Source organism: Podarcis melisellensis (assembly GCF_964234715.1).
Source record: "Podarcis melisellensis genome assembly, chromosome: 9".
Classification (NCBI taxonomy): domain Eukaryota; kingdom Metazoa; phylum Chordata; class Lepidosauria; order Squamata; family Lacertidae; genus Podarcis; species Podarcis melisellensis.
This window is the reverse complement of record NC_138541.1, coordinates 56347249-56372672: the sequence shown is the minus strand read 5'-3', so window position 1 is coordinate 56372672 and position 25424 is coordinate 56347249. Positions and strand designations below refer to the sequence as shown.

Genomic DNA, 25424 nt, shown 5'->3' with positions numbered 1-25424 from the left:
CTCAATACTATTTGCTCCTGCTAAAATTTTGGGCCAGTCAAACTTATTTCTTTGCATATTACATAGCTTTTTAAAAAATTGGTTTTTATTGTGTTACAAAGCAAACAGATAAACAGGAAATAGTACATCTATCGTATCCACTTTCAATTCACATCCCATAGTTTGATGCTAAAATCCCGTAACTTTTCACACTGCAAATGTTAGCAAAAAGGTTTTGTCCTGCTTTCGTTGCACTATAGTTATAGTGCACAGGTGCTCCTGCAGACAGAAATAATTGTTAGCATTGGGGAAGCACTGCAGAACAGCCAATAAAGTGGAACTATGTTTACCATAAATCCACCACTAATGCACTATTATTGTGTTACTGACATGTTGCAGAATATGCTCACATGCCCCCCCCAAATGTCTGGTGGGGGCCCTACTTTTGTATCTTTGACGCTGTTATGAAAGCTTCTTTGCTTAAAATCATGAAAGGATACTTAGTGCAAGGAAATGGTCTGAAATCCTACCTTCTTTTCACAAGGAAGGCTGCCAGAATGCCCTCCCCTGCAGACAAAGTATTTTATATGCTCTTTCCAGACTTAGGTGAACTTTGGCAACCAACCCATGTGCGATAATATGTTCTTCCACACTCCTCTTTCCCCAAGTAGTAGGGTGTTCAAGACAGCTTCAGATGAGTCTCATTCCTTATCTGAGCTTCAGCAGGGCATTCAAAGCATTAGATTCAAAGAGAACCCTAGTCACAAAAAGATTATTCTTGACCATTGTAAGTATAAACCTATTCCACAAATAGATCTGTGGGTTAAAGAGAGCTAGATTTGTAGGGTGCATTCTTGTTTGTATGATTTATAATTTTATATTAAGGTTCTTATGGTTATTGTAAGCCAGCCAGAAGACCTGGTTATTGGATGGCAGATAAATACTAAAAAGAAATGAATAGCAAATTGGAGTATTGCCTGGAAACCATATGTGGTGAGTTTCTCAGAGGGAGAGCAGCATAAAATTGTAATTAATAAACATGTGCACATTTAGTTAAGATATATATGGCAACGCCAATCTCTAAAACAGAGGTAGATAACCTCTGGCCCTCAACATTATAAAACCAGCAAGCAGCTGACAGATTGCACACCACTCATCAGTCCCCTGCAAAAGTCTGTGCAAACAGGTGCATTATCAAAAGGCATCAAAAGGTTTAACACTGCCAGCATCAGGTGTATAATGACAGCAGGGAGGGGTGGAGTTGCACAACTGAGGTGCTACTACAAAGAAGGCCCTATTCCAAATAACCGCACAATGAGCTTGCCCAGTGGATGGGATCAAGGCAATATACAAGTGCAGACAGCTCTGAGGGGGACTGAAGCCAAAATTTGCTTTGAATAAAGAGATTGTGCACTCATTTTTTCCTGTTCTCTGATCTGAAAAGATGCTGTCAGACCGAAAGCTCTAACCCTATTTTGCCAAGGGGGTCTTTCAGGACACATGACTTCAAGTTCCCTTGTCAGTTTTATGTGCTTTAAAGTCTTTTTTTTTTTTTAGAACAAATATTACTGTCCTTTCCCTATTAATATAAGTAATAGCGGGAAGACAATAAGAATGACTGTGCACTAAAACTGTCAGATGAGATGGCTGGGAGGAAGATTGTGTAAAATGAGATATTTAAGGGGGGAAATTGAATGTGACAAGCTTTCAAGCCCTAAAAAAATCAGGTAATATAAGGCTATCTTTGCGCTAACCAAGACAGAATCCTTACATTAACACATGCCACACAGGAAACCATGTTTCAAACAGTGCAGCCCTAATATTTATAATTATGGTTAATATGGACTTTGCAACCATGAAAACAAACTTCCCATGTCAATAATGCGTAGCTTGCTCTTGCTGTAAGACATAGGTGGCTAACTAATGGCCCTTCAGATGTGTTGGAACCCAGAGCTCATCATCCCTGATCAGGGGCCATGCTGACTAGAGCTGATAACAGAGCTCAATGACCTCTGGAGAGTCACAGCTTGGCAACCTTGTAAAGGCAATGATGTTTTATGGAAACAATTTGTATTGCTGCAGGTAGGAGAATGCAAATTCTGAGCTAAAACTGAATTCTTTATCAGGTAGACTAAAAGGGAATGCAGACGGCAAGGATGACTAAAAGTCATTCCAGAAAGTGCCATACACCAAACAAGGGAAAGGGAATAGAAAGATTAGCCAGCAATGCACCCTCAAAATGAATGCTCTACAACATTTTTACAAGATGCGCTTTATAGTTAGATACATAACTGTATTGTATGCAAATGACAACTTCTTCTGTGTTTCCTGTTTTGTAGAAGAAATATAGAAACGTATACTGCAGGCTTATGTGTGCTTAAATACTAGCTTAAAGTCAATGAGGCTTTCGTCCAAGTAAAACACTGATCCTAAACACATCTACTGGGAAGCAGGTCTTGTGGCTTCAAATGGAATTTAGATTCAACTCAAGGCCTTCAAGATCTAAGTGTAGATGTGTTTAGAAGAGGTGTTATTTGGGTTCCCGCATACTACCACTAAATACATTGCAATATGATGAGTAAAACATTTGCATTTCTAAACAAGTTTCCTCCATACCTGCAGCTTCTAATCTCTCCTCCTGCCTGATAAGGATCTTATACAAACTTGAACCCTGAATAATCTTACACCAGCAGGCATTAGTCAAAAGTTATTGCCTTATCTGCTATGTACTTTTGTACAGTTTGTACTATGATCCAGAAAGTATGTGGTGTGGGTGGCAAATAACATCAATTGCATCAATGCAATTGCTTCAGCTCTTTGCAGCCCTGTTTTGCCTTGACCCCAATCTCCTTCTACACATAAAGGGCTAAAATAATGATGCCCAAATGATGGCGTTTGTATCTCTAAGAATACTCAAGAACCCATAGATTTGAAAACACCCCTGTAATGGTTGTTTTACTCCCACATTTGCAGCATCTTATCCCCTCCACCTTGTTCTCCTTATGCTTGCCTACCAGTCTCTTTGTCCAGCTCTTTATTGTCTACAACAGGAGAGTTAAGCATTTGCAGAAAGAGATGCACACTCTGTATAATATATTGTAGATGCACTGGTTTTACCTACAAAGACAGTGATTTGGGGCTATGATATCTGAAAACTGAGTCAGTACCATCTACATGAACTTGCAATGGCTCTCCAGGGTTTCAAACCAGGGACATTCCCGGTCTACCTGAAGATGTTGGAGATTGAACCTGGGAACTTCTGCCCACAAAGCCAGACCCTCCAAGTCTCTATTTTCAGGGACATCCTTGATTTAGAGAAGCTGTCCCGGTTTCTGATTTGATCCCGGAATGTCCCACTTTTCCTTAGGATGTCCCTATTTTCATTGGAGAAATGTTGGAGGGTATGGAGTTATCCAACCCCCGAGCCACCTGAAGGCAATCCTGTATAGGAGGTTTTTTTATGTTTAATGTTCTATTCAGTGCTTTTTTTCCTAAAAAAAATGTTTAGGGTTACTCTTATTTTCCTTCTCATATTGAAATACTGCCCCTCATATAACGAGTTAAAGAAAATGTTTCAACTAACATTTGTGAAAAAACCTGAAACTTTCTTGTTAGGGATTATGGGGAAAGACCTGCCAAAGAAATTTAAAAACATTTTAATGTATGCGACAACGGCGGCAAGAGTCTTAATAGCGCAAGGATGGAAGAATGAAGAAACCCCGACGAAAGAACTGTGGCAAGAAAAATTGATGGATTATGCGGAATTGGCAAAACTGACACACGAATTACGTGACAAAGATAAATGTGATTTTAAAGATGAATGGGAACCTTTCATGAAATTTGAAGAAACAACAATATGAATTGGACTCCTTAGCAGGTTTTGAATAAACATTCACAAAATCTTTATTGGTAATATACAAATATACAAATTGAGGATCATTACAATTTCATAACATGCAGATAAAAGCATATGTTGAGAAACCAGAGATAGGAGCTGAGAGAAGTTGCAGGGAGGAATTGGGAGGGTGGGCATATGTTCAGGGGGGGATAATGGGGGGGAAATAATGTGGATGATGTATTTTTGTTAAAATTATTGTGTTGAAATTCTTAATAAAAATATTTTTAAAAAAGAAATAATGCACCTCAATGAGCACTGGTTCTATTATGTTTTTATATATGTTGGAAGTTGCCCAGAGTGGCTGGGGCCACCCAGTAAGATGTGTGGGATATAAATAGTAAAATTATCCTTGTGGGATGTCCCTATTTTTGTTGGAGGGTGTGCAAAGCAGATGTTCTACCAGGGAGATATGGCCCATACAATCTGTCCACCCACTGCATTTATTCAATGCTGGAGGCCCTGGTGTGCATTCCACCACGCTCAAAAGTGGTTGGGATCTAAGAAACGGCCTTTTCTTTTGCAGCACCCATATTATGGAACTTACTTGCTAGAAAAGGGTGGCTGGCTCCCTCTTTTTAAAGCTTTGTCGCCATGATGGCTTTTTCTACCTCCACTATTGGAAGCATTGTGCCTCTGAATATCAGTTGCTGGAGATCACAAGCAGGGAGAGTGCTTATGACCTGGTTGAGGGCTTCCCCATAGGCATTTTCCTGGCCACTGTAAGCCCAGGATGCTGTGCTTACAGCAGGGCTCCTGTTAAGTTCAAGAGTTCTGCTAAGCCCTTTTTATTCCACTGAACATTTAATGGCAGTTAATAATTCTTTCTCCCTGTTCTTTAACCTTTTTTAACCTACTTTTGTTACATGATACTGTATTTTTGTTAGTAATGTTTTGTTAGTCATGTTTAGATAGTTATTATTTTGTTAATGCTACATTTTGGTGTATTTCAGTCATTTTGTGAGATGCTTTGAACTTATTTATAAAATTAAAGTAAGTGGGCAAAGGTAAAGGTAAAGGAACCCTGACAGTTAAGTCTAGTCATGAACGACTCTGGGGTTGCGGCACTCATTTTGCTTTACTGGCCGAGGGAGCCGTTTGTCCGCAGACAGTTTTTCCTGGTCATGTGGCCAGCATGAGTAAGCCGCTTATGGCAAAACCAGATCAGCTCATGGAAACGCCGTTCACCTTCCCACCGGAGCGATACCTATTGATCTACTTGCACTTTGATTTGCTTTCAAACTGCTAGATTGGCAGGTACAGGGACTGAGCAACGGGAGCTCACTCCGTCGTGGGGATTCGAACCGCCGACCTTCTGATCGGCAAGCCCTAGGCTCAGTAGTTTAGACCACAGCGCTACCCACAGTAAGTAGGTAGAAATGTCTAAATAAAACCCCCAGTCCACCTTTTGTGTCAGCATTTTTGGGCTATTGGGGGGGCACTTTTGTTTCAAAATATATTATGTTTGGCAACCACAGAAACACGAGAAATTCCTTTTTGCCTTCCAGATTTGATGGAATGGTCTTCACCAAGTTCAAGTTAGAAATGGAAGCTCAGTTACCACGTTCCTTGGGTGATGATGTCTCTGCCACCCTTCATGTGGACAGCAGTGAACTAGTGCTAAAAGATCTATGTGATGTATTTCCTCTCCTTATGAGTTTGCACACAGGTGATCAAACAGAGCTGACTTTTAAGGCAACAGATGCTATTCTAAATCTTCAGGTGCTAGCTTCACTGAATAGCCTGCATGAGCCACCTAGTTAATTTAATGCCCTGTAAGTACCATTTTCATCAATTGGATCTGAGTTATGCGTTTACTCACCAAACAAATATGCATTCTCATGATGTGACAGCTTCTCTTATGGTTTTGTGTGTGTGTGTGTGTGTGTGTGTGTGCACTTTCTCTCCAGAGCAAACCATAATGAAAGTAAACATAGTTTTCTTTCATGTGGCAATAACGTAAGACTGCATTTAGCACAGTCCATTCATCTTTTAAAGTACTTGGGTCAAAGAACACAATGCCCTCCTGACGTGCTCAGTTACCAAATCATTTAAAGTAGTGCCAAGTCACCAATGTTCTCTAGTATTAAGTCTTCCATGGAATTTAGATCCCAGACTGATGCACATGGAGGTTACCTTGAGTAGGGGAAAAAACTTTCCTATGTCTATTTAGGTGCCCAGGTCTAACAGAGAACAAATCTCTTGTCCCTATAATAGTTGAGTAGAAGATGGAATTTTGGAAGAAGTGAATGAAATGGAATTTTGTCATGTCTTGGGTGGAGAAAAGTTACATCTGCTCAAATTGCCTCTTTTTTTACAACTATTAAATGTACAAGAGTCCCAATCCCCTTTTGTATCTTGTCAGTCAGCCTCACTGGTAACTTACCATTTAATGCCAATAGCATACTAAGTATAGCACAGCACCAAATACAAGTGGCATGATCCCAGCTTAGAAGATTAAGGCTGACAGCCTGGTCCACATTTTAGGCTGCAGTCCTAACCTTATTTACTTGGAGGCAAGTGCCACTGAGACCTTGGAAGCTATTGCCAAGAAAACATGGGTCGGGCCAGGCTGTTATTCTTCTTCTGAACAATTCTGGGACGTATTCCCAATTTTAAATATTGTAAACTGGTGCTTGGAGATCATCATTTGCAAAAAGAAATCCCATGCATGCCTGCTCAAACGTTCCATGGAATCCTGTAGGGCTTGCTTCCAGGATTGCAGTCTGAATGACTAAGCAATCATGCATGCCCAAGCTCTTTATTGCCAGCAAAGCCCAAAGCAGATTTTGAATCTCTGTTTCCTTTTAGGAACTCGTGTACAGTTTGACACATTTAAACATTTCTTTTTATTGCACCTTCAAACCACTGTGGTTTTGTGTTTTACCACTTCTTGCTGTCTACTTTCATAATCAGCAGCAATCGGTTTTGTGAAGTTATGACCCCAAGATTCTTTTGTGTCAGTAAATGCCAAACCTACTTACGTTCTAGGGGATGAGTTAGCTGCATCATTGCAATTCCCCTGGGAGAGGCACCAACACTGTTTTCCTGAAGGGTCTCAATTTAATGCATAAACTATGGAATTTGCTCCCAGAAGACATAGCTACAGGATGGCTGTGTTCTGCCTCTATCTTCTTATTGGGAATCCCAGGTGTAGAGGGCACCGATGGCTCAGGTCAGGGGTGCCAACCTGAATAAAATATTGAGGGGGTAGGTAAGCCCCCCCCCCGTATAATTGATCACATGATGTGGTGCACACACACTATTTGAATGGTAAATAGCCAACAATTTGGGGGGCCCTGGCCCCCTTGAAAACTTTCGTTGGGGGGGCCAAAGGAACCTTGGGCCCTAGAAGTTGGTTCTTATGGCTCAGGGTCTTGCTTGTGGGCTTCTCCCTGTGAGAACCTGAAGCCGGACTAGATGCATACCCTCCAACATTTCTCTGATGAAAATAGGGACAGTCCCATTCCATAAGGACAATTTTACTATTTATACCCTCACACATCTGACTGGGTTGCCACAGCCACTTTGGGCAGCTTCCAACATATATAAAATCATAAGAGAACATTAAACATTTTTATAAAAAACCTTCCCTATACAGGATTGCCTTCAGACGGCTCATTGGTTGGATAAATCCATACCTTCCAACATTTCTCCAATGAAAAGAGGGGCGTCCTACCATAGCCTCCAACTTTTCTCCAATGAAAATAGGGACATCCTAAGGAGAAGCGGGACGCAGGTGGCGCTGTGGTTTAAACCACAGAGCCTAGGACTTGCCGATCAGAAGGTTGGCGGTTCGAATCCCCGCGATGGGGTGAGCTCCCATTGCTCTGTCCCAGCTCCTGCCAACCTAGCAGTTTGAAAGCATGTCAAAGTGCAAGTAAATAAATAGGTACCGCTCCGGCGGGAAGGTAAACGGCGTTTCTGTGCGCTGCTCTGGTTTGCCAGAAGTGGCTTAGTCATGCTGGCCACATGACCCGGAAGCTGTACGCCGGCTCCCTCGGCCAATAAAGCGAGGTGAGCGCCGCAACCCCAGAGTCGGTCACGACTGGACTTACTCGTCAGGGGTCCCTTTACTTTTAAGGAGAAGCGGGACATTCAATGATGCAATCGGAAACCGAGAGGGCAATCAGAAAAATCAGTCCTTGGAAAATAGGGTCACTTGCAGGGGTCTGCCTTTGCCCTGCTCTAGCAAAGCTTTTCTTAGCCTTTAAGAACAGGCAGAAATGCAGCCAGTAAGTCTCTCCCCCTTCCTGGTCCTGTAGATGAAGCAATGGGGCATAAGCCTCACCTGGTCAAAGGCTCTCGGCTGTGTTAAAGTCACAGCAACCGAGGTGGGCGGGGGTGGGCTCTGCAGGATGCGACACCCAGGAGGATCGATCCCCAAAGCGACACAGAACAAAGTGTGCGGGTTTTGTCCTGCAGCGTTTGCGCTCACGTGTGTCTTACTTGTTCGAGGGAGAAGGAGAGAGTCGAGATCTGGCCCCGCTCCGCTTCTGGGCCAGGTATTGAGGAATGCCGTGACGTCACCGGGGGGGAAAGGAAAGGCAGGTGCTGCGGCTCCGTCGAAGAAAGGAGGCGAGGAAGGCGCTCCTCGGCTGGTCCCGGCCGGTGCTGAGCACGCGCACTGGGCGGCGAGCGGACCCAAAAAAGGGTGGGGGAAGGGGAAAAAAAAGAAAAGAAGAGCGCGAGAAACCCAGGAACGAGGAGTGCGCGCCCAGCCAGACACACTCGCATACCCAGCAGCTGCCCAAGGCGCGCGAGGCGAAGCGTCCCGCCGCCTCCTCTGCGGAAGGTAATAAAGCGCCACTGCAGGGCTGCTGCGCTTCGGCGGGAAGCTCGGCGAGGTGAGGGAGGGCGAGGGGACGGAGGAGGAGGAGGAGGGAAAACTGAACGCCGCGCGTCCCTTTTGCCCTCAGGCGCCTCAAAGCTGGAAGTGTGGCGCAGCGGGTAACCGAGAGAGAGCGGACTCTGAGGCTGAGGGGAGCCGGTGGGGCTTTTGTGGGGCGTGAGGCGCCGCGGGAAAAGGTCGTGAGGGAACTTTGGGGGCGCCGCAACTTCGGCTGGGTGTCCGCGTTTCGAAAGGGCTGCGGCTGTGGGGCCTGAGGCGAGATTTATAGATATATATATGTGTGTGTGTGTGTGTGTGTGGAAGAGGGTCGCTGTCAAGTTGGCGCGAGGAGCTGTGGAGAGATTCGCCCCCACTCCCCCCCCTTCTCCGTGGCCTCCCCCATTCCGGCGGGACGCGCGGCTGGGCCAATGGGGTGCGCGGCCGCGGCGGCGGGGGTCTCCCCATTGGCCGGCGGCCTTGGCCTTCCTGCGAGTTGCTTGGACTCCGAGTTGCTCTTGCCCTTTCCTTCCCCCTGGCGTTTTGCTGCTGTTGGCGCCGGCTCTGGCTGGGCTCCGCCTCGGCCGCATTGGCCCGCCGCGATTCTGCGCCTTCTCTGCGCCCGGGGGGGGGGGGAGAGAGAGAGACGGCTTCGCTCCTCTCTCTCTCCCCCCCCCCCACCCCGCGCCGCCACCCGCCAGCTTTAGCTTGTGCCAGGCACTTCAGGGGAAAGTTGGCAAGGATGTCGCAGCTCAGGCCAAAGGGTTCTCTCTCCTGGCTGATCCCTGTTGCGCCTGCTCTGTGCTGCCAGCCCTTCTGCGAACGGGACCTGGCGCGGGCTGCCGCTGATCAGATGGGGAGAAATCGCATTTGCGGACTCCGAAGAGTTTAGGCAACAGGCGTCCTCGTTTCATCGCTTGAGGGCCGGTGGAGGCGTTGCCGCAGCTGAAAGTAGAAAAAGCCTATTAAGTTTTTTCTTCTCTCCGAGTTTTGTGCTTGATCTTACAGAACGTGGAAGGGATGCCTGATACCCCTAGGTAGCTGCTGAGAGGTTTATATTTCACATTTCAGACTGGTTTAAATCTCCAGTCTTTGCGTTCCTTTTTAAAAAAGTGTGTTTCTTACATTTGGCACATCTGTAAAACCGATACCTAGTAGAATGTACATCTGGCTTTTTGGGCAAAAAAAGTATCATTTGCTTTCTGTTCCGCCTTAACAATATGATACACAGATAGGTAGGCTCAAAGGTGTTTCTACTGGTTTGAAAACGCCGCTGAAGTTGAACTTGAGATGGCTTATTTCAAGACCTTATGGATTGTTTCATCTTCCTATCAGTAAAACAGGATTACTGGTTGGTTTGTGAAATGCTTTGAAAGGATGAATGGCACCCATTACTTTGAAACATTCTTTGTGACCCCCAGCAGCCTCAGGCAACACAAGCCAATGGCCAGGGATGGTGAGAGTTGTCATCCAGCAACATCAAGAATTTGTTATTAAGTACTGTAAAACCTCCTCACAGCCTACCAAACAACATAGCAGGATGTTAATCCTAACAGGCTTAGAATAGCATGCTATTTATGTGTGCACAACAACAACAACATTGAATGTTTATGTTCTTAATATCATGGGTTCTGCTTTGGTTTATTTGCTTTTCTCTTTTGGTTCAGGAACTAGATTGGGACAGATTTGTGAATGTCTCTTAATGGGGCCCTAGCCATAGAAATCTCCTAAGGAAGGAACAACTGTTAAGGTCCTTTAAGGCACACTGCAGTCAGAAATCTCTTTTCCTCACTCAGCCCCTCCCCTTCCCCCACAGTATTCCTGGCATCAGATTGTTCCTATGCTGCTTCCTCTCTGCTAGGCTAATGTCTAGTGTCAGGTTTTCTCATCATGGGGAGAACCACTCTAGGGCTTGTATTGAATAACCCAGTGAAAACTACCAAGTTTATAGGCTAATCCTTATATGCTGTCTGGAGGGTGACCAACAACAATACCTAACTCTCTGCTGTTTCTCTCCCCTGCCCCCCCCCCCCGCTCACCTCACTTGCCTAGCAGTAGACTTCTCAAGGTCTGCTGGGGCAACCAGAACTGCTGAACCAAGAGTGAAATTACCATATGTGTGTGTACTCTTAAGGTAACCAGCTTATTCTGCAATCCAGGTGAAGCCTTTCATGGGAAAACCCGTGCTGCTCTATTTTAATGCTTCAAACTCTGAAACCATCATTGAAGCACGCGTTTGGAATGTGCATGCTTTATTGTTACAAGAGAAGCACTCAGATGCTTGTCTCCGTCGGACAGGCTGAACAGTGTCAAGTAGCACTCCGGCTTTTTTTCACATCCAGTAGAAATGTCCTTTCTTTCTCCTGCGCAGACAGTTGCATTCTCAACACTGACCTCTCTTTGGTTTGCTAAGCATTCTGCACTGCTATGACGGTTAGTATGACAGGAATAATGATTGGACTGCAGTTCTGGAAGGACAGCTAGAGGCAGGGGATCCTTTAAACTTCTACATTGAGGGGGAACGGCAGCTACCCCCCCCTTAAACAAGAAGTGTGATGGAGCCAGCGCCTCCCCAGCTTTGCAGCCCCCATCCTGCTCCTGCTGGTGTGCAAGCAGGAGCCGGATCAGGGCTCTCTCAGCTGGGGAGGGGGAGCACCTTAACGGAGCCCCAGCACCGCCGGGGGCTCTTTAAAACTGCTTGGTTGAGGTGAGGGTAACAGCACGCTCCTCAGCCAAGCAGTTGAAAGAGGCAGAGGGAGGAACAAGCTGTATCAGCACCTCACTGATGCAACTTGCTTCTCCTTCTGCCAGTATGAGGGCAGACGATGGCAGTGTCATTCAGTGGTATATCGCTGGTGAAACCGCTGCCTCCAGTGCCTGGCTGCAGCTTGTTTCGCCCTTGGCGCTGGTAGCAGAGGGATTCAGAAGTCAGCAGTTTCACCAGCAATATACTGCTGAGTGAAACTGTCATCGCGGTCTGCCCCTCATACCGGGGCATATATATATATTGATATATCGCCCAGGCGTCTGAACACTCCCCTCCCAACACCACTCTCTGGACACGGCCCAGGAGGAAGGAGCGGAACCGCTGTAGAACAATGTCCCTTCAGCTCCTAACTCCTCTAGATGGTCCAGAAGGATGTCATGGTCAATGGTGTCAGAGGCCACTGGGAGATCCAGCAGAACTAGGAAACAGCTTTCACCTCTGTCTGTAGCCCACTGGAGATCATCGACCAGCGCATCCAAGGCAGTTTCAGTCCTGTGATGAGGCCTGAACCCTGATTGGAAGGGATCCAAATGGTCCACATCCTCCAGACATGCCTGGAATTGTTCAGTAACCGCCTGCTCAATTACCTTGCCCATGAATGGAAGATTTGAGATTGGACTATAATTGGCCATGATGGCTGAGTCCAAAGATGGTTTTTTAAAGAAGTGTGTCTGGGAAGACTCCCTCACAGAGGGAAGCATTCACTACCCCACAAGGCCCATTGCCCAACCCTCCCTGGCTTGCTTTTATGGGCCAGGATGGGCAGTATCACTCGTCTAAGCAGGCTGTCCAAATCCTCAGAGGTATCTGATTGAAATTGATCCCATACAACCTGACTAGCCAGAGCTCTGGCACTCTCCCTCCCCAGTCCTGCCCCTACAGTGGGGTCTGAGTAATTTTATCTGCAAAAAACTTTGCCAAGTCACCACAGGAGATATTGGGGTCCTCACTGGACCCCAATGGTAAAGGTGGATCCTTTAAACTCTGGACCACCTGGAGGAGTCTCCTGTAACTATTTTCCACAGATGCAATAGAGGCAGTGAAGAAGGTCCTCTTCACCGTCAATATCACCACTTGGTAGGCTTGACATTGAGCTCTAACCTGTGTTTGGTCTGATTCAGAGTGGGTTTTCTGCCACTGGTGCTCTAGCTGTCTCAACAGTTGTTTCATCGCCCTTAGCTCCGGGGGAAACCATGGAGCCATCTGGACCCCATGCAGTTGGAGAGGGTGCTTTGGAACCAGACAGTCGATAGCCCTGGTTAGCTCTGCATTGCAGTGGACCACCAGGGCATCAGCCAAAAGGCCATCAGAGTTAATTTATCAAGCTAAAACTGACACACACAGTTGGTATAAACGTTTGTAATAAAGTTATCTAAAGATCAATAGTCGTCCAACCTGCTTAGACATGAGATGCACCTTTTCAGTTTTCAAAGGTCTTTTTCTCTTATCCTTTCTTGCCCCTATCTATCTTTTCCTTTGAAATTTTTTATTTGGTGCAGGAGAACTCAAACCAAAAACGGTTGGCGCCACCAACTGTGGCTGCAACCCACGAGTTGAATGCCAGTAGTCTGCTAAAATGTTCCCAAGTAATTGCTTTGGAAGGTTAGTAAAGTTTCTTACTTGGAAGAACAGGTTCGTTTTTTAAAATGTCCAATGGTCAGGGATGATGGGATTGGAAGTCCAATGACAATCTGGAGTGCAGCAGGCTCCTCATTCATGCTCAAGTGCTTCAGTGGGAAACATGCAAAAAAGAAGCCATTGCCATTATTTCAATTATTGAAATAATTCAAGAATTATTTTATAGTGTGTAATGTTAAATATATACCCTTTTCATGTCAAAATGGTTGAAGCTGGCATTGCACCGATAATTTTAACCTCAGTGGTTGATGGTAAAAGTACAAAGGGGCATGGTGAAGAAGAGGTTGTAATTGGAGGAGGAGTCATTCCCAGTTAATTTTTTGTCCATCTTGTCATTGGTTGCCAGACCAGGTACTTATTCTCAGAGTAATCTGTTATTAGTTACTTACTGTGGCCTTTAGCTTATTATTCAGAACACCCAGGACAGGTGTTTTCTTGTGGGAAAACTTGGCCAGCAATGAAATGTTTTGTTTTGTTCGTGTTTATTCCATGAACTAAACATCAAACCTTAGGCGTGTTGTGTTTTCTTCAACAAGAGTAGGCATAATTTGGGTTGCTTAGTTGCCTCTTTGCTAAAAGTGGATATAATTGGAGAAAATAATTATTGCATTGCAGAAAATAATTACTCCATTGGACGAAATGTTGGTAAGGTGTAGGAATCCTTGTCTTTCTCAATCCTTCTCCCCCCTACCCTGCCCTCTTTTTGTGGTATTTCTCTTCCTCTCAGTCAGGAACCGTAACCTTGACCTGAGAGAAACCTCCATCAAAGCATAACTGGATTAGCCACACAGTTTAAAGCCTGCCTCTTTTTTTTTAATGCATAGAATTTAGCATGTTGTGACTTGCTAGTTACTATACTGTAATGTGTTTTGTGACTACCCAGGTTTCCAATAAAGATGGTGAACAGTAGAGTGTTTTAAGAGCATGGGTTTTGAGGCATGAAGAGATTTGCTGGAGTCTTGCATTAACTAAATCTCACAGTGGTGGATGAGTGGTGGTGGGGCTCCCAAGAGCATACCTGTAGGTGTCAAAGTTGTGAAGAAGTCTTGGCGATTATTTCTTCTAATTTCCAATACTGTGGTAACACTAGTCTGTGAAGCAACAATAACAACAAGAAGAAGCCATAGGAAATGTTGGGTGTTTGTTTGGTTGATGGATTCCTTTGTAATAAAGGAAGAAAATCAGTGGTATGAACATGGAAGTTTAAATACTGCAATTCAAAACACTTGTGTAATTAAGTATCACGCCTCTCAGCTTGTGATGTGGTTCAGGTCATCTAGCTTTGGAAAGATGCTCAGTAGTTTCAAATGCTTATACTTTTGTTTCTATTTATACAAAACGCTGCTGGCAAAAAGGGGGGGACTGGAAAGGGCATTCACGTTGAAATCTGATACTGTTGCACTGTAGTCAATGAAAGGTGGTGTGTGAATGATTTCTTGAGGTTCACTGAAAAATGAAAGGATTTTGAAAAATGCTTTTTAGAACCAAGCATGCCTCAAGCAATCAATGGCCCACTAAAGAAATGTGCAGGACAAACTCGACTGCTTGGAATGAGCTGATGAAATCCCTAAGTGCTTTGCTTCAGTATGCTGGCATATAAAGTGCCACTGGGTTAAACGTTTTCCAGGCATCACTTGTAAAGTTATTGCGAAAAAATCAGGTTACATTATAACAGATGTTTAATAAACCTTCATTGTAGAATGTATGCACCAATGAACAGACTGTGTTAAGGTAGGAAAAAATAGGAATCTCTCTCTCAGATATTAATAGTTTTATTTGCTATTTGTATGGGAGACCTATGTTCAAGTTTTAGTCCAACAGAACATTTCCTTTCCTTTCTTGCCTTAGAAAATGAAAGTTAATTGGTGATCTGTCTGTGAGACTGCAAGCCTAAGCATGTATGCTTGGAAATGAGCCCCATTGAAAGCACTGGGACTTGGTTCTGACTAAGCAAGTTTCTTCTGCATTTGACATAAAGAAACAACTGAAGTATTTGCATGAGCTATTTGCCTTTTTGATTGAACCTGTGAATATGTAAAGTTAGTTGATGATGATGGATGCATTCCAGGGGTTTGGAAGCTACATATCTACCATGAGTAGGTAAAAAAACACACCTAAATTTTCTGCTTCAATTGTAGTGTGTGATCTGTTCAACTACAGTAATCAGTTGTAACTGGTTGAGTACAAGGTGTGGGTTTGGGAGATGTTTTTTTTTTAAAGCCGAGGTATAGTGGAAAAGCTTTTGACTGTGTTGTGCTTTAATGACAGTGAAGCTTCTGGAATTGGACGTTTAACTGTACTTGTAATACCTTTTTCTTTTCTTTTTTAAATGTCTTTCAACAAATATCTCCAGCATATTGTGCAGGGCAGTTCCAAACAGGAATACAGCATTTCAGCTTATTTGCTGCTGAACTTCAGGGTGGTAGAGTAGTCACAAGCTGGGCACTTCCCCAATTCTTGGAGACTTCACAGTGAGTACGTTTTAACAAGTTGAAACTCATACTGGTGTTTCCATTTGAAACCGAGGCAACTTTTCATAGTCAGCTCCAGAGTACTCTCATTTCCTTGGGTGCACAGGATTAGGTAGAACCACTTTGGTAAAGAAAGCTCGCTTACAACAACTCCATGGATTTATTTCACTTGCATGAAGCTCTTGATTAAGAACAATAACCTTCATTGTGGGTTGAGGCTTTTGCCAGAATGTGTGAACTACACGTCTTGGAAAGTATGATGAAAGATTTGCGTCGTTGGTTCGTTTACGAATTTAACGCATGCAATTTTCCATGATGAATATGCAGATGTGAACTCTCAGATTTTTACAGAAGAAGCTGATGTCAGTCATAAATTATGGTTAGCAGATTGCATCTTATAGATCAATGTTTGAGGAGAGCACTGTACTAAGAAAACATTCTGACATTGAAGCTACATATTGGGTTATGCTGTTTTGTTGTAGGAAGCTGCTTCTCTGTGATGGGATGGAGTTATTGACTGCAAAACGATTGCTTGAAGTTAATGGGATAATGCCACAGAAACGATTATGTATTTACCACTGGTGAAATTTCATGTTGCTAGAGTAATCTTCAAGTCATGTGGGGTGAGGAGAGATGACATGATTGGTGTGGAGGTTAACTTTGGAACTCTAGAATTCCCTGAAGGGCACTTTCTTGAGTGATGGAAAGTGTCCTTCGGGATATGGAATGGTATGGAATGTTAATGAGGGGGAAATGGCTTACACAATCAATATAGGTTTGCCTTGCATTCTTACATTGCAGACTGGGGGAATTCAAACATTGATCCGTGCATTGCTTTTAAACGTAAGAAGAGCCTGCTGCACCAGGCTAGTGGCTCATCTAGTACAGCATCTGGTTTTCACACTTGCCAACCAGATGCCTGTGGGAAACCCGCAAGCAGGATTGGGGACAAGAGCATTCTCGCCTCCTGCAGTTTCCAGCAACCAGCATTCAGAAGCATTACTGCTCCAACTGTGGAGGCAGAGCATAGCCATCATAGCTAGCAGTCATCAATGACCGTCTCTTCCATGAATTTGTCAAATTCTCCATTAAAGCCACATGTTCCCATTCATCCTTCATTTAAAGTCCAAGGGCTGAGAGCCAAATTGCATGACAGCTGAGAGGTTACGTGTGACTGGGAGATGCAGCCATTTCTATGTACATGCTATATATTTAGGTAAGCATGTCAAATGTGCACCAGGTTCTTGTTATCCTTGTTAAGAACCTTAAGAGTCATGACTTAACATATACAGAAAGTAAATTGTATAATGTGGTAACTATACAGTGGTACCTTGGGTTATAGACGCTTCAGTTTACAGACGCTTCAGGTTACAGACTCCACTAACCCAGAAATAGTACCTCAGGTTAAGAACTTTGCTTCAGGATGAGAACAGAAATCGTGCTCCTGCGGCGTGGCAGCAGCAGGAGGCCCCATTAGCTAAAGTGGTGCCTCAGGTTAGGAACAGTTTCAGGTTAAGAACGGACCTCTGGAACGAATTAAGTACTTAACCTGAGGTACCACTGTATCAACATCTCATTGCACTATTGCTTGGACTACATCTGATAACTTCTTTTTTAAAAAACCCGTCTTAGCTAATGGCAGTTCTGGGTTGCTTCCATTCATGTGATAACATAGTAGTGACTGCTATAAGAGAGCACTATGTTTTCCCATTTATTTTCTTGTTGGGAATCATTTTTAATATAAGCAGAGTGTTTGGTACTATTATTCTTTCTTCACCCGGGAATAATTTGCCTCCTAAACCCCACGCTTTGCCAAAGGAAATGAAAATGTTTTCATTTCCCATTGGTTTTTCAGACGAGACTAGTTACTCAGAATGAAGCCTCACTTCAGGCATCCAAAGACCTCTCTTCATATCCCAGAAAAGTGCAAATTATGAGAAGAGGGCTTTTCCTCATTACTAGTGTTGTTAGCCGCCCTGAGCCTGGCTTCGGCTGGGGAGGGCGGGATATAAATAAAAATTATTATTATTATTATTATTATTATTATTATTATTATTATTATTATTATTACTTCTTTGGTGGTCAGCAGGAAGCATACCTAGCTGTAAGTAGGGTATGATGCTGATGATCAGTCCCACCATGGAGGCATAGCATGAAGACATACTTTAATGGGGAACAGCGTGTTGAAGGTTGCAGGGTCAGCCCTTGGCATCTACCACTTAAGGAGTCAGACTGTGGAAAGACCCCTGTATGAGATTCTTGGGAAGACTGAACGCCTTTGCAGAAGCGGGATTGTAACTTGATGATGGTGAAGGTATGAATGAGCCCGTCAAAATTAGAGTTGTAGTTCACACTTTCAGCTGACAGTGTTTATCTGCTGAGAAATCCAGCAATGTGTATACCAACCCAGAGGTCCTAACTACACTTTGCATATGCATGCATGCAACAAATGCCCAGTGGCTGCTTTCTCAACAGGTGGGAGATTTGGAGCAGATAAAAATGACACTTATCCTTTCCCTGCACACTGCTTCTGAACCCAAGCCACTTCCCCCTGCTTAGTTTCTTTTTTTAAAAAAAAAAATATGGTAGCTTACTTTCACACTTACTGTATTAAATAATAAACAAATCAGTTCAGAACAAAAACTTTAAACTCGGTTGATAAATAGCTTTCTATTAAAAAAAACAAGGGCTAGGAGACAGACGCAGACAAAAAAAGCATATTAGCAGGATTCCATTTGCTTCATACACAGAAGAGCCATTCACCAAGCTCTTTAGTCTTCTCAACCGGAGGAGCTGTGCATGTCCCTAACACATTCCTCTTGTCTCTACTCCTTTTCCCTTCATTTCCTGACTGAAACCCCCATCGCATTAGGAGACTAAGACCAGAGCCGTAGCAACGGGGAGGGCTAGCCAGGTTTTTTGCCTGGGGTGAAGCCTCCAGAGGGGTGCCACTGAGGCTCCCAACCCGTGTGTGTGTACACAAATGCATGTGGGAGGCCCAGCGATGTAGCTAGCCGCTCGGGTTCCTGGTGCGGGGGTGTGTGTCCTGCAGCTGGGGGCGGGGCGAGCTGCCTATGGGGGTGGGGCGAGCCTCTCCGCTGCATCCCCCTCCATCTCCCTCCATCTCCCTCAGCTGTAGGGTGGCTGAGGGAGAGGCAACGTAGGCAGAGGCAAGTCCCATGCTGCTGTTTCAGGCAGTGTGGAACCTGCAGGTACCTAAGTCACTGTGTCACTCCTAAAAAGTTCCTTGAACCCATTTTTTTAAAAAACCTCATATTGTCACCCTCCCTCAGTGATGACACCCGGGGCGGATTGCACCCCCCGCACCCACTCCCTCTGCCAGTGGGGGGGGGGCACACTGGGTCTTTGACCTGGGTGAAAATAAGCCTAGTTTCGCCCCTAAGAACTATATAGACCCTAAAAAAAATTCCTTCCAGTAGCACCTTAAAGACCAACTAAGTTAGTTCTTGGTATGAGCTTTCGTGTGCATGCACACTTCTTCAGATACACATGTGTATCTGAAGAAGTGTGCATGCACACGAAAGCTCATACTAAGAACTAACTTAGTTGGTCTTTAAGGTGCTACTGGAAGGAATTTTTTTTTGTTTTGACTATGGCAGACCAACACGGCTACCTATCTGTATATAGACCCTCTCCAACCTTGCATTCCAAGCTCAGTGCAAAATAGTTTGGTAAAATTATAAGGGAGGGGGCAACCTGCCCTCCATCCGTGTTGCTGTAACCTTTTTGCCAAGTTTTATTCATGTTCTAAAATGAAAATAGTGAAATTCCTTGTCTGAATTCTTGTGACACTTTTTGAACAATTGTAAAAGGGGGTAAGTAATAGCCAAATATAAACTGGATAACTTTTTGTTGATTTTTTTTTTAATTCCCCATGAGCCATATTTCCAGTTCCTGAATTTACAATTTTTCATGCTTGTTGGCTAGTTCCCTTCTTGCTCCAAGATGAATGGTGGAATTATTCTTAATTCATAGGGAAGGTATCCAAATTCTTGTCATTAGCTATGCCCCAGTTTCACTGTTAATACAGCACTTTTCAGTACTACTGTTCCTCCCTCCTGCCCTTAAATCTTATTCTAATTTAGGTACCATTCTATTTTAGTCAGCTGTTGTGTTGGTGCTCCTGCTCACTTTTGAATGGCTACAAAGTCTCTAAAGTGATGCCAGCTTGCTATCAACAGAGGTGAAGTGTTCGTGCAAGATTCAAGTATTCTTTTCTGAAAAAGTATACTAGCTGCTTTGTGTTAATCCTGTGTGTCAACAGTTCAGTGTTTGTTGGACAGGTTGGGAATGAATAAGGGTGAACAAGCTGAGGCTTGAGCTGGACAAGATGGAAGTACAGTGGACGTTCGGGTTGCGAACATGATCCGTGCGGGATGCACGCTTGCAACCTGCAGCATTCACAACCTGCAGCAGCGCATCTGCGTATGCATGGGTTGCGATTCGGCACTTCCGTGCATGCACAAAGCGCGATTTGGCACCTTTGTGCATGTGCGACCACCAAAACCCGAAAGTAACCCGTACACCTGATATCTCCCTATCTAGAGACATTGGACCTTTCCCTAGTCATTGCCAGGTACTGTAATGTACTCAGGGGTGTCAACAGGACTTTCTGGGTCCGGACTGTATGTCATTTGGGTCCTCTGCCCCACTCACAAACAAGACACAAATTTGCATAGTTTTTTATTCACTTTCATGGGTGAGTTGGAGCAGGGTTTCCCCCCTCACTTCTCCCTGGCCAAATGGCTTAGGTGAGGCAACTCCCAGGAAATATGATGTTACTAATGTGAGCTTGTAGTATATGTTGTGTTGTTGCATTTCCCATTTTACTTTCCAACATATGTATATTTAGAACATTAAAACAAGGGTGTCTCCCAGCAAAGCAGTTTCTACATCGCCTGGAGTAGCTCAGTTGGTAGAGGGCAAGACTCCTAATCTCAGAGTCGTGGGTTTGAGTCCTGCGTTGGGCAAAAGGTTCCTGCATTGCAGGGGGTTGGACTAGATGACACTCCTGGTCCCTTCCAACTCTACAGTTCTGTGATTCTACTAGCACAAGGCTTTCCGCTTGCTCCTTTCCCTGTGTGCCTCTGCATCCTTCCCAAATGTGTTGTGGAGGGTCAGAGGAACCCCTGAAACAGATTTAGGTGAGTGGGTTAGACGAGAATGAATGGGAGCTCTATTGCACAACAAAAAGTCCTTGTGCTAGAGGAACTTCTTCTTTGGATAGTGCTCAATGCTTTAAAAAAATATTCAGTTGTAGGCTTCCTTCATATTTAGAAGGTCTATATGAGGAGGAGAAATAGGAAACTTGGGAAATGTGCAGTGAGTGCATGTCTGCCGAGCATTTTCAGTATTATGAACAGGATCCTTTTAAATATGGCCATGATCCAAAGTAATATGAAATTAGTTGAGTGAGCCAGAGATGGCTTTAGAATTATTGACGAATAGTAGCCCTCAATTCTTTTGTATGGTGAACAATTCTGAAATAGAGTGGAGTTCAAAGAAGGGAAAACATTCCACAGGGCTAGTGCAATCTTATTGTAAACAATTTTTACTCATACATTTGTGTTTGGCATATTATCCCATGAAGTGTAAGTACGGTATACCCACTAGGAGTACAAATTAACATCTGGTAGACTGCATTTCAGTACATGCCTGGTGGGTACATTTTTTTATTTTAAATATTTATAAGTCACTTTTTAGCCTCACAAGATAACTTCCATACTATATTCAAATGCAAAACAACAAATAACCAGAAAGTAAAAGTAGTAAAACGATCCATAATAATATTTGCTAGTAGTATTGCAACATAAAGGTAGCTTGATGGCATCAACAAGGCTTAGTTGCTAATTTTGGTGCTAGAGGATCACTGCGAATGGAAACTGGTAGCTCTGTGATATCACTCTGGCATTTGCTTCATTTTGAATATTGGGAAGCTAACTAAACTAAAATCAGCAGCAAGGCACTATTGCAGTCACATCGAGCTAATTTCTTAGGCTAGGTATATTGATGAGAGAACACTTCTGTAGAAGGTCATTCAATAACACTAGTGTAAGTTATATTTAGCACTTGTGTACAGTATAACAGACTCTGGTTAGAGTAAAGCTACTATTAATACTACCCTGTTATTTATGTACAACATGAGGGGACAACGGTTGTAGAGAGAGGAAGCTTGTAACATCACCAGTTCTCTCCCAATACAAATTGCAGGTATGTTTCTCTCCTTCACTCCCAAATCCAGACCTGCCCCCATTCCAGGCTCCCGATCTGGACCCTTCTCTGCACCAACAATTTGGGAAAGAAAAGGTTTGCACTTGGCCCATGAACACTGACAGAGGTAATTTGGCCCTGATTTAAGAACCACTTAAGGAGTTCCTTTGTCATCATGATTGTGTAGCTGTGGAACACCCCTATTAAATTGTAATAAACTAAACTGGTTGAGCAGGTTTGCTGCCATCTTCTATCTACAAAGTCATGCTTCTAAACTTGTTGAAAGCAGTTCTTATCCACACAAATTGCTTTTATGAAGGATTTTTGCAAAAAAAAAATTTACAAAATTGTTGCAGTGTGATATGCTCCCTGTTGAGGATTCCAGCTGCTCCTTTGAATTCTTCTCCTCCTCCTCTGATTTCGCAGTAGCTCTGTATCTTATCCCTACCCTTGCTTTTCATAGCCTGTATTTTGTAGCCATTGAACACTGTTGGTCTTTATTTTACCTATTTGGGAATGAGTCCCCCTTTTAGTTTGTTCTAAACGTTTTTCTTTTTCATGTGCAAAGCTTGGGATTCTCTTGAGGCTGCTGGTATTTCCGTCACTACCAATAGTAAAATGAATCCTGATAATTAGCCTTTTTTTTTTTTGCTGTAGGATGTTTGGGTAAGGTGTTCATGGGATACATTAGCAAAATATAAGTTTTAGGCCATATCTGTGCTATAAACCTAAATTTGCTGAATAGGCCCAGTACTTCTCCTACCTCACACTCCTACCTCACACTCAACCGTAATTCTCAATTAATTGAGAATGGTTAATGGCCTGCCACACACTTCCTGTGGTACCCTACTGCCTTCAGTTGCAGTAGAGAGGATGGTATTGAGGATGCTGTCCATTCACCAGTGATTCAGTTGCAGGTCCAATCAGCTTCTGAAGAAGAAACTGGGAGAGTGGGGAGTGAGAGGGACCATTTTGTCCTCTGCCAAAGGCAGCAAAATGTCTTTATTCGCTCGCTCTCTGTGTATGCATGCTGTGAAGCAGTCTTTTGTCCCATTATTATTAATAACGATACGAATACGCAGCACAGAGACTAATGCATAATATTGTACTGTAAACATATTGCAATGTAATTTTGTGCCATTGTTCAGTTGAATGTTTATATTAAATACCCAAGCAGCCCTAACCACTTTGAGAGGATAGTTGAAGTATAGCTTCCTCTTAATATGTCTGTTTTCATTCAATTTGAGATTTGTATATATTGAGCAGGTAGCAATTATGTAGAAATCTTTTCTGTTCAATGTGATTACAGGGGTAAGAGTATACTAGAGATAATTCCAAACCTGATGCTGAGATTTGTTTGTACTTGGTAGGAGTCTTATTTTCTACAGTGAGATAGCAAAGCTGAAATTCTATTACTTTACACTCTTGTTTTTTAAGTTAAGGCATTTTTATAGTGAAGTCCAAGACTCTGTATCAAGAAAGAATTTATTTCAAAGCAAGTGTGTTTAAGGTCACAGCTCTGGTTGGTATGTCTCCAAGATTATTATTTTTTAATGTTGCAAGGAGAAATTGGTGTAAAATAGCATTTTCCAATAATGTGTAGTTGTAGCTTAAAACCTTGCCGTTTAAAAAAGGACTGTTAGCTCTTGAAAGCTTTGCACCCCATCCATAGTAACATGCAGAAATGGGCATACTGCTGAAAGTGCTAGTGTTGTAACTCTTCTTGGATAAAACTTTATTGGTTTCCAACGTCTGCTCTGTGCCACTAAACTACTGTGTATAGTTCCCTCCTCTCTGATTCAAAGTTTTGTGTTTTTTTTGCAAATCATGCTCCCTGTCAGTTGCTAAGCAACATGGAATGCTAATAGCTTATAGCTCCTCCCACAGCTGAATGGCTAACCAGTTGTTCACTTTGACAAGCTGTGCTTTCCTTTTACTGTAAGTAAAGTTGTTGGGCTAGCAGGATATGTATGTGCCAGTGCCCTTCAAAAGCCACAAAAGTCTTGGCAAGAGCAGAGGAGTTCACTGCTGGCAAACAACTAGCTCTTGATGCCTGGTTGGCAGCAAGTCCCAGGAAAATCCTTCGGCTGGGAAAAAGTTACTAAACTCTGCCCTGTTACTGTTGAACTGATCTTTGAATGCAGCACTCGCATGACAGGAGTCTTTGTGAAAAGTCTGCATTTTTCCTTTTGTCTTAATGGATGCTAGGAACTGAATCCGCATACCGCCGCACAAACATGGTGAGTGCCTTACTGCATTTATTTTAGTTCACAAGGATACTGAAGTTTATTCCAAATGCAAAGCATTGGGTTTTTTAAGCGCTAAAAGTTGGAATGATTTTTCTTGCATCTGGTTCATCTTATGAGAACTTGTTTTGGGCAAGAGAATAAATGCATACTATTTTTTTATTGTGCACACTCGTAAAGTATCTAATAAGTTTTATGAAAGCCAGGGTAAATTGTGTGTTAAAAAAACAAAAAAACTGACAGGCTGTGGACCTTATTGGGGTTTATGACATCAAGGCACTGGGAAAATATTGATAGTGGAACTATTAGAGCCTTCCGTTCTTGAGAGCAAAAACATTCTAGTGCAATTGAGCAGCTGAATACATGCTTGCAATGAAATAGCTAGACGGAAGTCAAACGGGGAAATAGCAAGTTAGTAAATGGAATAAAAAGTAGTAAAAGATCTCTTTAAAAAAATTCCCAGGCTGGATTGTAGGCATCTTGATCTGTGTTCTGCTTTCTAACCCCAAGTGAAACGATGAGGTTTTACATACCATATTTCAAAATTCTTGTGTGTCAGATGAATGTAAACACTACTGTCACAACTACTACTAGGATTTCAAGTGCTTAACTGTGTCAAGGATGCTTCTTGCTTGCCAAGGTAGAAGAGGGGGAGGGGTTTGTGTGTGTGCCTGTGACTTTTGCTTGACTGGAATGTAGCCTAGTTTACAAAGGTAAGAGGCACACCTACTGTTCTGCCATTTTTTGGCTCTGGCTCCACCCACCCTTAACATGTGTCCCCCCCCCCCCGAAGTTGCCTATGAGGGAATGTGTCCATTGGACTAAAGAAGCTTCTCCACCCACACTTCAAACTTCAGTTAAACTAAACTATGGTTTCAATGTGCATGTGTGACATATTAATGCACCCTGCTGTAGTAATGTTAAATTCTTGAGAATAATATTTTGGAGAATATTCTCGATTAATGAGAATATTAGAGAATTTTCATTTAAAATAGAATATTCATTTTAATCCATTGAAAATGATATAAGTATTTAATATACAAGGTTATTCATGGGTAAACTTGTTCAGATGGCAACTAAAAACTAAATAAAAATATAGAAACATCAACTGTTTAAACCAAGGCCATCTCACATGCTGTTACACATAATTATATATGCCTAGGTACTTTAAGTGTATAAAGCATTAAAGCTACTTTCTGGAGAGAAAAAATCACACTGTATGACCAAGGGTATAGAATTGCTAAGAATAAGGTTGCACCAAAATAGTAAAAAGGCTATTACATATAGTTGAAATACATATGAATTCAAATGTTCATAAAATTAAATGAATAGCATTTTTTAAAAAATGTTTTCTGTAGCTCACATTTCA

At 43.1% G+C, this 25424-nt stretch overlaps 1 protein-coding gene across 2 annotated transcripts in view; it reads left to right on the top strand.

The window, feature by feature from the left end:
- Nucleotides 1–8527: 8527 nt before the first annotated feature.
- MTUS1 (microtubule associated scaffold protein 1) overlaps nt 8528–25424 on the top strand; it is a 109786-nt gene continuing 92889 nt past the window's right edge. For both annotated transcript variants that reach the window (XM_081924367.1, XM_081924366.1), the window contains exon 1: nt 8528–8669. The gene's annotated coding sequence lies outside the window, so the exon portion shown is untranslated. The remainder of the gene's footprint in view (nt 8670–25424) is intronic.